Here is a 12,187-nt window from a genome sequence, read left to right as displayed (position 1 = left end):
TAAAAAGCACAACCAGGATAAAACCACGCAGCAAAATTGATATAAGATTAAAATACAGAGCTAAAACAGTAAAATTTAAATTTAAGTTAAAATTAAGTGTTAAAATACTGAGAGAATAAAAAGGTCTTCAGCTGGCGAAGAAAGGAGTACAGTGTAGGCGCCAGGCGGACCTCTCTGGGGAGCTCATTCCACAACCGGGGTGCCACAGTGGAGAAAGCCTTCCTCCTAGTAGCCACCTGCCTCACTTCCTTTGAAGTGATCAGACATGATGAGTCATCTGGCCTATTCATCTCAAGTTACAGGAAGTCAGATTCTGGCTGGACATCAGGAAAAACTTCCTGACTGATAGAGCAGTACAACGATAGAACCAGTTACCCAGGGAGGTTGTGGGCTCTCCCACACTAGAGGCATTCAAGAGGCAGCTGGACAACCATCTGTCAAGTATGCTGTAGGGTGGATTCCTGCATTGAGCAGGGGGTTGGACTCGATGGCCTTTTAAGCCCCCTCCAACTCTACTATTCTATGATTCTATGCTGTCTCCACAAACAGTGTATTTATGTATTTATTACATTTTTTTTTATACCGCCCAATAGCCGAAGCTCTCTAGGCGGTTCACATCAGCTTATACATCAGGGGTTCAGAACTGCAGGGTCTGGGTGCCAAATCCATCCCTCTGGGATTCCCTAGAAGGCCACACCTTTCTTCCAGCCCTACCCCCTTTCTCTCAATCACTAATAGTTTGCTGGCTTTCCAGTTTTTGTGGAGTTTTCCCCTCCATTATAAAAGGTTGAAATTCCTCACCTAAGGTTTAATTACTAGCAGTAGGAGCCTTAAGCTAAAATATGCTGGTATTTTTGGTATGGGTGTTGCCCTGGGCCCTACTGGAAAATGCCATTTTAAATTTCCCCAAATACCCCATTTTAAATTTCCCACAATGCATAGTTGTCTTGGAGTTTCTGGGAACTGTAGTCCTACACGTTTGACGAGCACTATAACAATATGAATGAACTGCTTGGATTCAGCCTGAATGAGTTGTTCTGGGAGGAACCAGTAAGCAGTTAAGGGCAACACCCACTGTTTCCGGCCTGAGGTGAGAGAGGCCACAGCCTGTGAGAGCACTTTAGAAAACCCTTTGTTGAAATAAAACTTGTAAGGGTGCAGTCCACAAACTTTGAAGCAGACACCATTTTAGGGAAAGCTGCTCTAGAAGTAAACCTTTTAAGTCTAGGAGTGCGGCATCTCTCTTATTTTTAGGAGTGTGCTTTGGCTATCGGTCATTTATGAAACACAGATCTGTTAGGGTGGATCCCTCTCTTCCCTCGATCTTCCTTCCCACACAAATATCTGCCCATGATGCTGAAATCGGGAAGCCACATTCAAGAACGTGCCCAGTCCATGAATCCAGGAAGAGTCCACCCTATCGGATGAGTAAAAGGTGCAAAAAGCGAGTGAGTGCAGCTGTAGATCAATTTACGCAGAATGATTGGGGAATGCTGGGAGCTGTTCAGCTTTTTTCTGTCTAAATAGGCATAAGATTCTGCCCTAGCTCATGGCACACTCTGAAGTTCTGGATTTTGATGCAACATTGATGATTTCAATTGTACCCAAGGACGAGGTGGCATAAGAGTCTTGTTTCTCCCTCCCTTCCGCTGACCCTTCCACAATCCATAAGTAATGTGAGGGTTTAGCTGATCTTTCAGGAACTGTCTTTGCTCACTTTGCTCATACATTGCTCACCAGTGTTCTGATGGTCTCGCTGCCTTAAGTGTCCACTGGAATGCATGAGCTGCAATTCCGGAAGGCTGAACTGCCGCCCTTCCTCTCCCACGAGGGGAAAGGCAAAGGCCAATTTGACCGTGTCACTTGAGCCTCCTCCTTCTCCGTGTGGCAGCAATGCAGGGTGAGTTTCCACCGCTGCCCCAGGGGCTGGGGTTTGGCGTTGTTTGCATTGGACGATTGAAAACAGAGGAGGAATTTTCTGTACTTATGTGGTTTTTATTCTGCCCGTAAAAAGAGAAAATGACCTATCTGAATGGGGAGTCTTAAAGACCACCTAGAAGGCAAGGAAGCTTCCAAAGGGGGCTGGATGGGTGGTCAACCATCTCAGATCTTCTCAGGCTGCCCCTCAGATAAAATACCTGGTCAGTTTCTGCCATAGTACCATGATTATTATTTTTTTGATGCCTCCAAGCAGTGGAGGCTGGTGGCTCAGATGTCAGTGGGGCAGTGAATCCACTCTGGGTTTCAGTCAGAACCAGCCAGAACTCTAAAGAAGCTGACATTGGCACCACCAGCCTCCACTGCTTGGCGATATGGCTCAGCCTGCAAAACACATGGCCTACCTCTGCACTGTGTCTCTTTTCACAAATAGCTATTTTTCATACACAAACTTACAATGAACTTGTGAGTGATGCGTGCCACCGTGGGGGGGGGCACTCCTTCTTTCCTCTCACACTGGAGGGAATGCCTCTTTTAAAATGGCACTGCTCTGACATCTAAAAATGAAGAAAACCTGCTTTGTTTCTTCGGGACTATTGTTTTATTCTTATCAGATTTAATCGCAACTCACATGATTATTTAAGTAGGATAACACAGCCCTAGGGCAAAGAAAACAGACTTGGCAGATATAATTATTATTTGCATTTGTTAGTTCACACGAACCTGTAAAATAGACAGTTGCCCAGTACTGGGGAAGAAAGAATGAAACTGACCAGAAGATAGAAATGGTCTGACCCAATGTAACACTAGCCAGATGGAAAGCCTTCAGAATGCAACAGGCTACCAAGTTGCCAAATTGCTTTCTTTTACTCTGTCCCCTGAATTTTACAGACACTATTTGACGCCAACATCGGAAAAACAAGAGTGGATTGGATTGCTTCCATGTACCTTTTCTTCGTGGTTTGAAAATTTGCAAAAGGGCTTTTGATTTGTTTAGTGATGTTTGTTTTTCAGGAACGCGTTGTTCTTTGGAAAACACACACACCAACCACAGAATTCCAGCAATAGATTTGTCCACCTACTCAATCTCTCTCTCTCCCTCTCTCTCCCTCTCTCTCTCTCTCCCTCTCCCTGGCATTGAAGCTAGCAGGTTCAGGGGAGTGCATACTCCCAGGTTCTGCCTTCATATCAAAAGCAGGTGGTGAACTTGCTGCATGGGAGTGGTGGCATTTTTATTAACCTGTTTGATCCCCAAAAGCTCCAGGCAGGTAACAATCCATAAAAACACATATAAAAGCAGCTGAAGACAGGGAGATGACTTGGAGAGTTTGGGTCCTGCCAAAATGGCTTTGGACTTGGCACCAGATGGTGATTCCAGCTTTATTGGGTGGAAGCAACTGAGCTGCTAATTTAACTGTGAGTCATCAGGATCTGTTGGCATATTGAGCAGAATGTTGCCTGCCTTGCGGCTCTTTCCGTCGCACTGAGAAATTGTATGGAATTTTTACAAATCTGTCCAATCCCATATTTGAACACTAAGAGGACTCCATCATACCAGTGTTTTATCACTGGTGTGATGGAGGTGTGTGAGTGTGTTTATGTCGGTGAATGGTTTGAAGGGAATTTTTAAAAATGAAAAAATATATTAAAAAATGAAGGGATCTTGTTCATACTTGGCATGCCTAAAGCCCTACTTAAGAACTACCATGGTGCCAAGTTTCATCTCTTTATCTTTAAAAGTGGGGGAGGAGTAAGCATTTTGGTTATGTCCATCACATTGGCTAATGGATCTGGGATTTTCCGTGGTTACCTACAAAGTTGTTGATTGTTTCATTGGTACTTTGGCTGGGAAGAATGGGTGCAGTGATCTTATGTTAAGTGTTATTAATTGGGATTGGGAGAGGGGGGATAAAATAACTGGGGTGTGGAGTGTGAAAACGGGGGACGCGCTGAGATCTTTAAACACCAAGGAAGGGGCGGAGGGCAGCCTTGGCAATCCTTTTTCAGCAAGGCATGGGGAAAAGAGTGTGTGAAAGTTGGGAAGCTGGCTTGATGTTAAGCAAAGAGGTGGTGAAGAAAGTCACCCTTGTGCTGTCAGGAGGACTCTACAGCTGGATTCAAGTCCTCCTCGCTCCACCCCCACCCCCCAGCACTTCCCAAACACTTTGGGGACTTCTGCGACATAAGGAAGGCCTGCCTGTGACTCCCCAAACTTTAACCGTTGTGATCACTCCGATGTTAGGAATGTTCTGTATAAATAAATAAATAAGTCAGGACCAGAGTGGAGGCGCTCACGTCCATCACCTGACAAGAACCAATGAACTGGAGGGGGAAGGAGAAGGGACGGGCACGATAGTGGGAGAGTAAACAAGTGAAAAGAGAGTCCCCCGATATAGCAACGATCATGAAAGGAACCAGTGCTTGTCCCACTAATGAAAAGGTCAAAATCATGGGTCCATACCAGGGGGGAAAAAGTAGGTGTGATGGAGCTCATAAGAGACTATTTCTAAGTCTGCTCCATGGATAAGTGAAATAAAGGCAAGTCATGTGGAGTTGCAAAGTTCTAAAGTAAAAGGGAAGATATACTCCTCCCACTACCACCCCAAATAAGGCAGATGTTTAAAGTATCAGAGCTCTGTAGCCTTCCTCATTCTCTGATATTTAGGGAAACTAGATACAGATAACCACTAGAACAGAAATACTTCAGAAATGTGACCATTCCCTAGGGCCTTTCCCAACTGTGAACATCATCTAGATGTTTTGGGGGACAAACCCATCATAGGAACATAGGAAGCTGCCTTATATGGAATCACCCGGTACTGTTGAAACTGATTGACAGCAGCGGCTCTTCAGGGTTTCAGGAAGACGTTTTTCCAGCCCTACCTGGAGATGCCAGGGATTGAACCTGGGACCTTCACATAGGAACATAAGAAGCTGCCTTATACTGAGTCAGACATTGGTCCATCTCGCCCAATATTGTTGACACTGACTGGAAGCAGCTCTTCAGAGTTTCAGGCAGGATTCCTTTTCTTTTCCTACCTGGAAAAGCTGGGGATCAACCTGGGATCTTCTGCACGCAAAACGGGTGTTCTGCCACTGATCTACAGCCCCTCCAATGCTGAGGGTGATGGGGATTGTAGTCCAAGATATCTGAAAGGTGTCAGGTTGGGGAAGGCTGTTCTATTGATTCAAGCCAATGATTTGCTCTGTAACCTGGGGCAAGTTAATCTCCCTCTTGTCAACTCTGCTGCTCAGTGCAGGATGTGCAGCGCAGGATCCAGTCACAGTATCTGTGGCAGACGGCTGTATAGGTTTCATTTAAATACCAGCTTTCTGCTGCACTGTTAAACTTCAGGATGTTCTTCACCTGTTACATAGGCACGACAGCCCTGCCCTGTCAGCTCCTGCCTAACAGGGTGATTTTGAATACAAGGTAAATTCAAAAGACTGTGTGCTGCTCATATAGCAAGAACATTGTTCAGTAACAGGAGCAAGGCAAAAATCTCGTGTTGATGGATGTGAGACTTTTATTCTTGCAGGGCCAATGTTCTGAGCTCCTACAAGCTCTTCATCCTGTGGGTTTCTCCTTAGAATCGTCAGCTAGACTTCAGTGAATATTTAGTGGATATTTAGTGGATATTTTCTCTTCTGATGTTTAATTTTTCCAGCAGATGGAGATGCTTAACATTCCCCTGAAATTTGCCAATACCAGGCTCCTTCCTTTGAGGCCTGTGAGCCATCTGAAGTGTGCACAGAGCCAAAATCACTAGCAACCACTTTTGCTGATTTTTGGCTAGTTACACCTTCTTGGGTGAGTTGTTTCACTCAGCTCATAAAAGGTATGGCACCATCTACACCTTTGTGTAAAGCCAATAGACGTCCTGCTATTCTTGGCCAGCTTTTTATGGCAACATGATAAAAAAGTGCAACAGTATATATTGTAACATAGTCTAGTATAACATTATAATAGAACTTTTAACATTAAAAAATCCCCCCCCCAAAAAAAACCATACAGGATGATATGCTAAAATGTAATTCAGCATAAATCCATTTCCAAAGCCACAGCAGTAAAACAACAGTAAAACAGCAGCATGTCCAAGAATACGTCACTCAAAACCCATTTGAAACAGGTGGGCTTGAAAGCCTTTTGGAATGCAGCAACTAAAGAGCCCAATTTACATCCCTTTGGAGGGAGTTCCACAAGGAAGGGGGCACTACTGAGAAGGCCCCGTCCACTTCATGCCCACCAATCCAACAGATCTTAAAGGTTGGCCAATGAACAAGACCCTAATACTGATCTTAATGCACAGACAGGTTCCTATGAGAAATGTAGCATTTGGGTTTTCTTGTGGAATGGCTACGAGCTCTCCATGTTGGGTTTGATATCCCAAATTGAACAAACATGTAAGCAGGCATAATGCAGGTTGGGATCATCCCCATGGAGCGGATTTAGGAATTGCAAGTGCTTCTTAAGAAAACAGCCAGAGCCTTTGTCTGTTTACTCTGAAGCCAGTCCTATTGACTTCGCATTGATTTACTCCCACATAAGGGCTGCAATCTTCTGCAAAAATGGTTTGGGAGTAAGTGCCATTCAACTCAGCTGGCCTTGTTTCTCGATTAAGTGTACATAGGGTTGTGCAGCATGTCCTGGCTTGGAATTTGCACTAGAGAAGCAGTTGTTAAGGTTGCCATCTGGACGTTTACATTGCTAATAACTGACCATGAGTTACTGCTACTTAGGGTAGACCCATTGAAATGAATGGGACTTAAATTAGACTAACACTGGATATAACCCCATATTTGCTTTCTGTCCCTATTTGATGTATAGGAAAATAAATGCACAACTTGACAAAGCCATGTACCTCCAGATCTTCAAGTGTACAAACAAAGCTATTACTTGACTGAATGAGCATTTTTTGTTAAATCAGGTCATCTCTCTTATTGGCGAAGATGAAATAAAACAAAATAAATGAGAAACAGAGTAGCATGACTCAGACATTATGAATAAGTTCCTCCGGGGCTAATTAGTTGTGTAAGAATTTACCAGTTTGAGCTTAATTCACAAAGAGTCCCATCTCTTTTCATTTCTAATCAGATGTGTTACTTACAAAATTCCAGCTCTTAGAGTTGAGGATAGACAGACATGCCATGTCTGGTTCCTTGGTTTTTGCCATCTTTCACCTCTGGAGCTGTTCTGTGCTGGGATTATGCAGATTTTTTTTCCTGGACATAAATCCATACAGATTTGTGCACGTGATTTGTGCACTTCTTAAAAGTCTGCATATTTAGTACACATAATTTTTGTCTGAATCCACCAGTTGATTAAAATGTGTGAAGGTGTAAAAGTAGAGTCTCTGTTTCTGGACTGGTTGTGAAGTCGTCCCTTTGCTACCAGGTTAGGGAATTTCCCTAACATGTGTTTATCCACACTTTTAAAATTATGCATATTCTTTGCATGCTATTCAAACGCAAGCTTTTCCTCGGAAGTTGTTGCTGCTGCTGCTGCTGCGGTTCCATGGAGTGCATAGCAAATCTTGAAACGTGTGGATTTTCCAACACAAAAAGGGTCTGATCCATGTAAATTCCTGGGGGCTGTGAATTGAAGAAATCCGTAAAAAAAGAAATCCAAAAGAGCAGTTTCTTTACACATGCCTACTTGATGTAAGCGAGAATCTATTTCATTTACATTTTGTTAATGCTGCTTCTATCAAAATGGATTTCAAATCAGTGCAAACATGGCATAAATATCTGGTGCAATTAGGCAGCAAGGCATTAGATTTCCAGATTTTTACAAGAACTCCCCATTTTCATTTGAGCAGTAAAATAAGAATCTTAATTTCAAACCATTCTAATTCCACAGCCGCACGTCTCAGATTCTCTCTGATTGCTTCGCAGCTAGATTGGCAGAAAACAAAATCCTGGTAGATAGAAATGGGGCACCTTTGAAAAGCCACCTCTTTAGGATTAATGGGGCAATTAACAAGGACTCTGACCCTAAAGTGATGGGTGTTTCAGAGAAACTCATTGACACAGAAGTCTGGCTCCACGGTTGCTATAAATCAGGCACCGCTCCCTCCACTGAATTGCGTGGCAATGCCAGTTTACCCCATTCAAGGATTTGGCTCTGAGTTCCTGCTCTTTGCAAAGAGGATACAGCCAGAAGTTCCTGGCCCTGCAGGAGACTGGAGTCAGACTGTAGCTACGGGACCAGAAGCCCCTCCAACAACAGCCCCCCCCCCCCCGAGGTCATAATGTACTGATCAGGGATGGGAGGTGTTGCTGCTACATGTTCTCTGTCAATCTATCTGATGAAGAAAAGAAAAACAAACAAGACATGAACCGTGTCAATGGGTGGGAAGGGGAGGGGGAGCTTGAATCATGTCCGCTGATAAGATGCTGCCTCCTGCCACTGTCTGCAAAAAAAAAAAAGAAGGGGAAAAAAGCCCACTCCAGGCAGGGCGTAATAAATGCCTGTTGGTGGGGAGAATGAAACAGCGAGCAATCAGATGTCTGTTTATTATTGTACGTTCACAGAATATAATAAATCCTCCATCTCCCTCCCTGCTCTCTGCTGATTGATTCTTCTCTCTGGCCTAGACAAAGCCTCCCCTTTGTGCTCGTGACCAGTTTATCAGGCTGTACAGACATTCTGTGGAAAAGAGGCTGTTTCTTTTTCTTGGTATGTTTATCTGTCTTAAACCTGCTGCCCCTGGCTGTGCCCCCTTTGTTCAAGGAGCCAAAGGCAGCTGCTGTGCAGATGCCTTCAGGTTGGTACCAGGTGGAGGCAGGATGCTGAGGCTTCAACAGTCCTCTCTGTAGAGGAGGGAGTCTGGGCTTTCCCCCATCCTATATTTTATACCGTGAAATAATGACAGTGTGGTAGGTTCATTGTCACAGGTACTGAGAACCAGTTCATGAGCGTATTAAGTGTCCGGTATTGCTTTAAGGCCTGACACCAGTGTTTCCCAACCCAAACCTTCCAGATGTTTTCAATCACAACTCCCATCACCCTTGCCCATTGTCCAGGTTGGCTGGGGCTAATGGGAATCCAAGTCCAAAACATCTGGAGGTAATTAGGTTAGGGAAAGCTGCCCTACACAGTCTGGGCCCTACCTAATTTATAGAGACCATCTCCTCTTACATTCTTTCTGTGGAAATCACAAAGGCATATAGAAAGATAGTGTTTGCTTATGCTTTTTCTTCTCAAAATTTTAATTTTGGACTGGGTTAAGGCAAGCATGTAAAGTTGTGGGGTTTGACTATATACTCTTTGAATTTTACTGGGTAGTTTAGTTTAAAATTGTCACCTGTCTCGAGCACTTGGGATTCTACAGCAGACTAGAGATGTTAATGGATCTCTAACGCCTTTCTTCAAAAGAAGCCTCTTAGAAGCTGAGGCATGTAGCAGGGCATCAGCTGTGCAAGGTTTGATCCCACGAACTCTGAGATGTTTTGGACTAGATTTCTCATCTGCAAAAAGCTGGTAAAGCTATTGATCTATAGACAAAAGTGTAGATATATGGGTGCAGATGCCGACTGATAGGGAACAAGCAGCATCAGTGGGATGCAAGGGTGGGGGATATCTGTCCAATGGGGCCAAATCAGCCCCCCAAGAGTCTCATAATGACACCCCCTTTCTCTTGGCCCCACCCTTTTGCCCTGACTACCCATAATTTGGTCGTTTCCCAGGTTTGTGCAGTTTGTTTTTCCATTCTAAAAGGTTGAGATGCTTCTCCTGAGGCTTAGTTACTGGCAGTAAGAGCTATAAGCTACAATATGTATTTTGCTCCACCTTTGCTCCACCCCTTTGCCTTCAGCCTTGCCCACCAGTGGGATGCAGCCACCAGACTTACAATGGATGGAGATCAGCTAATGTTGAGAGGGAAGGCAGGGGGAGAGAATGTTTGCCTTTCCTCCATAGCACAAGGTGCTTATAGTTTGGCAGGCAGGACTCCACAAGTCATCCTGATTGGGAAGGAACTGGCATTGATGTGTATGGGGAGACAGTGGTTGTAAGTTTGGATTCAGTCCATTGTCTTGTGCTATATTTTACACTGGAAAGACCAAGACGCACAAAAAAGTGCAACATGACCAAAGCCCAGAATCGCACCTGAATTGCTAGATGTTAGATAAAAGGAAGTACTTGCTTCATACAACACATAGTTAAACTATGGAATTTTCTACCACAAGATGTGCTGATGGCCACCACTTTGGATGGCTTTACAAGGGGGTTGGATAAATTCCTGGAGGAGGAGGCTATCAACAGCTACTAGTCCCGATGGCTATGTGCTACCTCCAATATCAGAGGCAATAAACCTATGTACACCAATTGCTGGGGAACATGGAAGGGAGGGTGCTGTGGCACTCATGTTTTGCTTGTGGGTCACCCATCAACAGCTGTTTGGCCACTGTGTGAATGGAGTGCTGGACTAGATGGATCCTTGGCCTGATCCAGCATGGCTATTCTTATATTCTTTGAGGAAGCTCAAGGAAAGACTGCTGTATGGGCTGACCAGATGGCTCTGAAGAATAATAATGGAGCCCTGTACTTGACTTCTGCCAGATCTACACCTTGTGACAAATCATTGTGAATGTGGAATAAAATGGTATATGGAATGTGGATTGCGCCCCAACAGTTATCAGTGCACTTCAATACCACTATAAAGCAGTAATGTATATCTAGCATAAGGCAGATAGATCAGTAATCCTGCGCTGAGCTGAAAAGTTTGGAAGTGTTAATCCATTAACAAAAAAAATCCATGGGGAGAACTTCATTTTCCCAGCAACAAGATTTTGCAGCTTAACAGTGCAAGCATATGCAGGTTTACTCAGAAGTAAATCCCATGGTGTTGAGTGCTCCTGTTTAGTTCCTATTAAGTCTGTATAGAGTTGCAACCTAAATGATGGGAAGGAGTGATGACATCCCAGCGACAGATATTGTCACTCTGTCTTATGCAAAGAGATCTGGATAGTCCAAAATACATTGATCTACAATGAAAACATCCAATGAAGTGGGGAGTGCCCACAAAAGCTTGTGCTAGAATAAATGTGTTAGCCTTTAAGGTGCCACAAGACTCTTTGTTGTTTTTCCATAACAAACTAATACAGTTATCCTTCTGGAAATTGAATCTACAATGGTGCTTCCACCCCACAACCACGCATCTTCCTCATTTTCATCTTAAGAAGCCCTTAAAATACAGGTGGACAACTGAGTTTCAGAAAAACGAAGTTGTTTGCTTAAGAATCATAGGCAGAGCCAAGAACTGAGTTGTTCATGTTGCAAGGGACATCACAGCACATGATACATTTGTCTTGCATTTATTGATGAACCCATAGAGATGCACGGGCCATGTGGCTGGTTGCACGAACATTCTCCGTCTGTTGAACTACTGCAGTTTACAAGCGCTCATGCGGAATGTAATCCATGACCAACCAGCTGATTCTAGGACACACAACACTTCTACAGACAGAAGGGACCATATAGAACATCCTTGCACAACCTGATACTCATTTGATGTGTTGGACTACAACCATTGGCTATGCTGGCTAGGAATGATGGGAACTGTAGTCCAACATATCTAGAGGGAATCAGGTTGGAGAAGCTTGGTACAGAAGAGCTCTCTGACTTTAAAGCATTCACATGTAGATGGTTTTCATGCAACATTTCCCCCCCCTGTAATGTGCTAATGAGTTCCAGGCTGTTCTTCAAACAAATGGATGGAGCCAGTGAAGATTTTCAGTTTACAATTATGTGCCTCCTCTCTGCCTTGGGGCAGTTCCAATCCAGCTCTCTGGTTGATGTTGTAAAGATCCGTCCTTTACAACTTTAAAAATGTAAAGCAATGGATCATGTGTTATCTGCTCATTCTGTTGACTAAGATGTCAGAGAATCGCTGAGTGAGTCTAGATTCCAGTCTTATGACACAGAAATCTTAGTGGGTGGCTATAATCTTATTTTTAAACCCGCAGAGAAAATTAAATAGAACAAGAAACGTAGAGATCCCTATCTCTGATCTTTTTTTCTTTTCTTTTTTTAACCATGTAATGCACCAGGTGCCAGCACGTTTCCAGGATACAGGTCAGGTTTTGATAAGAGGCAGGCAAAGTTTAACCCTTGAGTCTCTGGAGTACTTAGTCTGATTAATACCACTAGCTTTCAAGCTCCAAATGCATTGCAGTCAAATATACTAGCAGTGCTTTAATCAGAGGAGTGATATGGGCTCTGAAGAAGGGGGCGGCGGAGGGAGAG

At 43.9% G+C, this 12,187-nt stretch overlaps 1 protein-coding gene across 2 annotated transcripts in view; it reads left to right on the top strand.

The window, feature by feature from the left end:
- The window catches only part of PLEKHA6 (pleckstrin homology domain containing A6), a 239,369-nt gene that overhangs the window by 113,601 nt on the left and 113,581 nt on the right, over positions 1 to 12,187 (top strand). The gene's annotated exons all lie outside the window — the stretch shown is intronic.

This window comes from Elgaria multicarinata, chromosome 1, assembly GCF_023053635.1.
Source record: "Elgaria multicarinata webbii isolate HBS135686 ecotype San Diego chromosome 1, rElgMul1.1.pri, whole genome shotgun sequence".
In the NCBI taxonomy this organism is placed as follows: Eukaryota; Metazoa; Chordata; class Lepidosauria; order Squamata; family Anguidae; genus Elgaria; species Elgaria multicarinata.
This window is presented reverse-complemented; position numbering and strand designations above follow the sequence as displayed.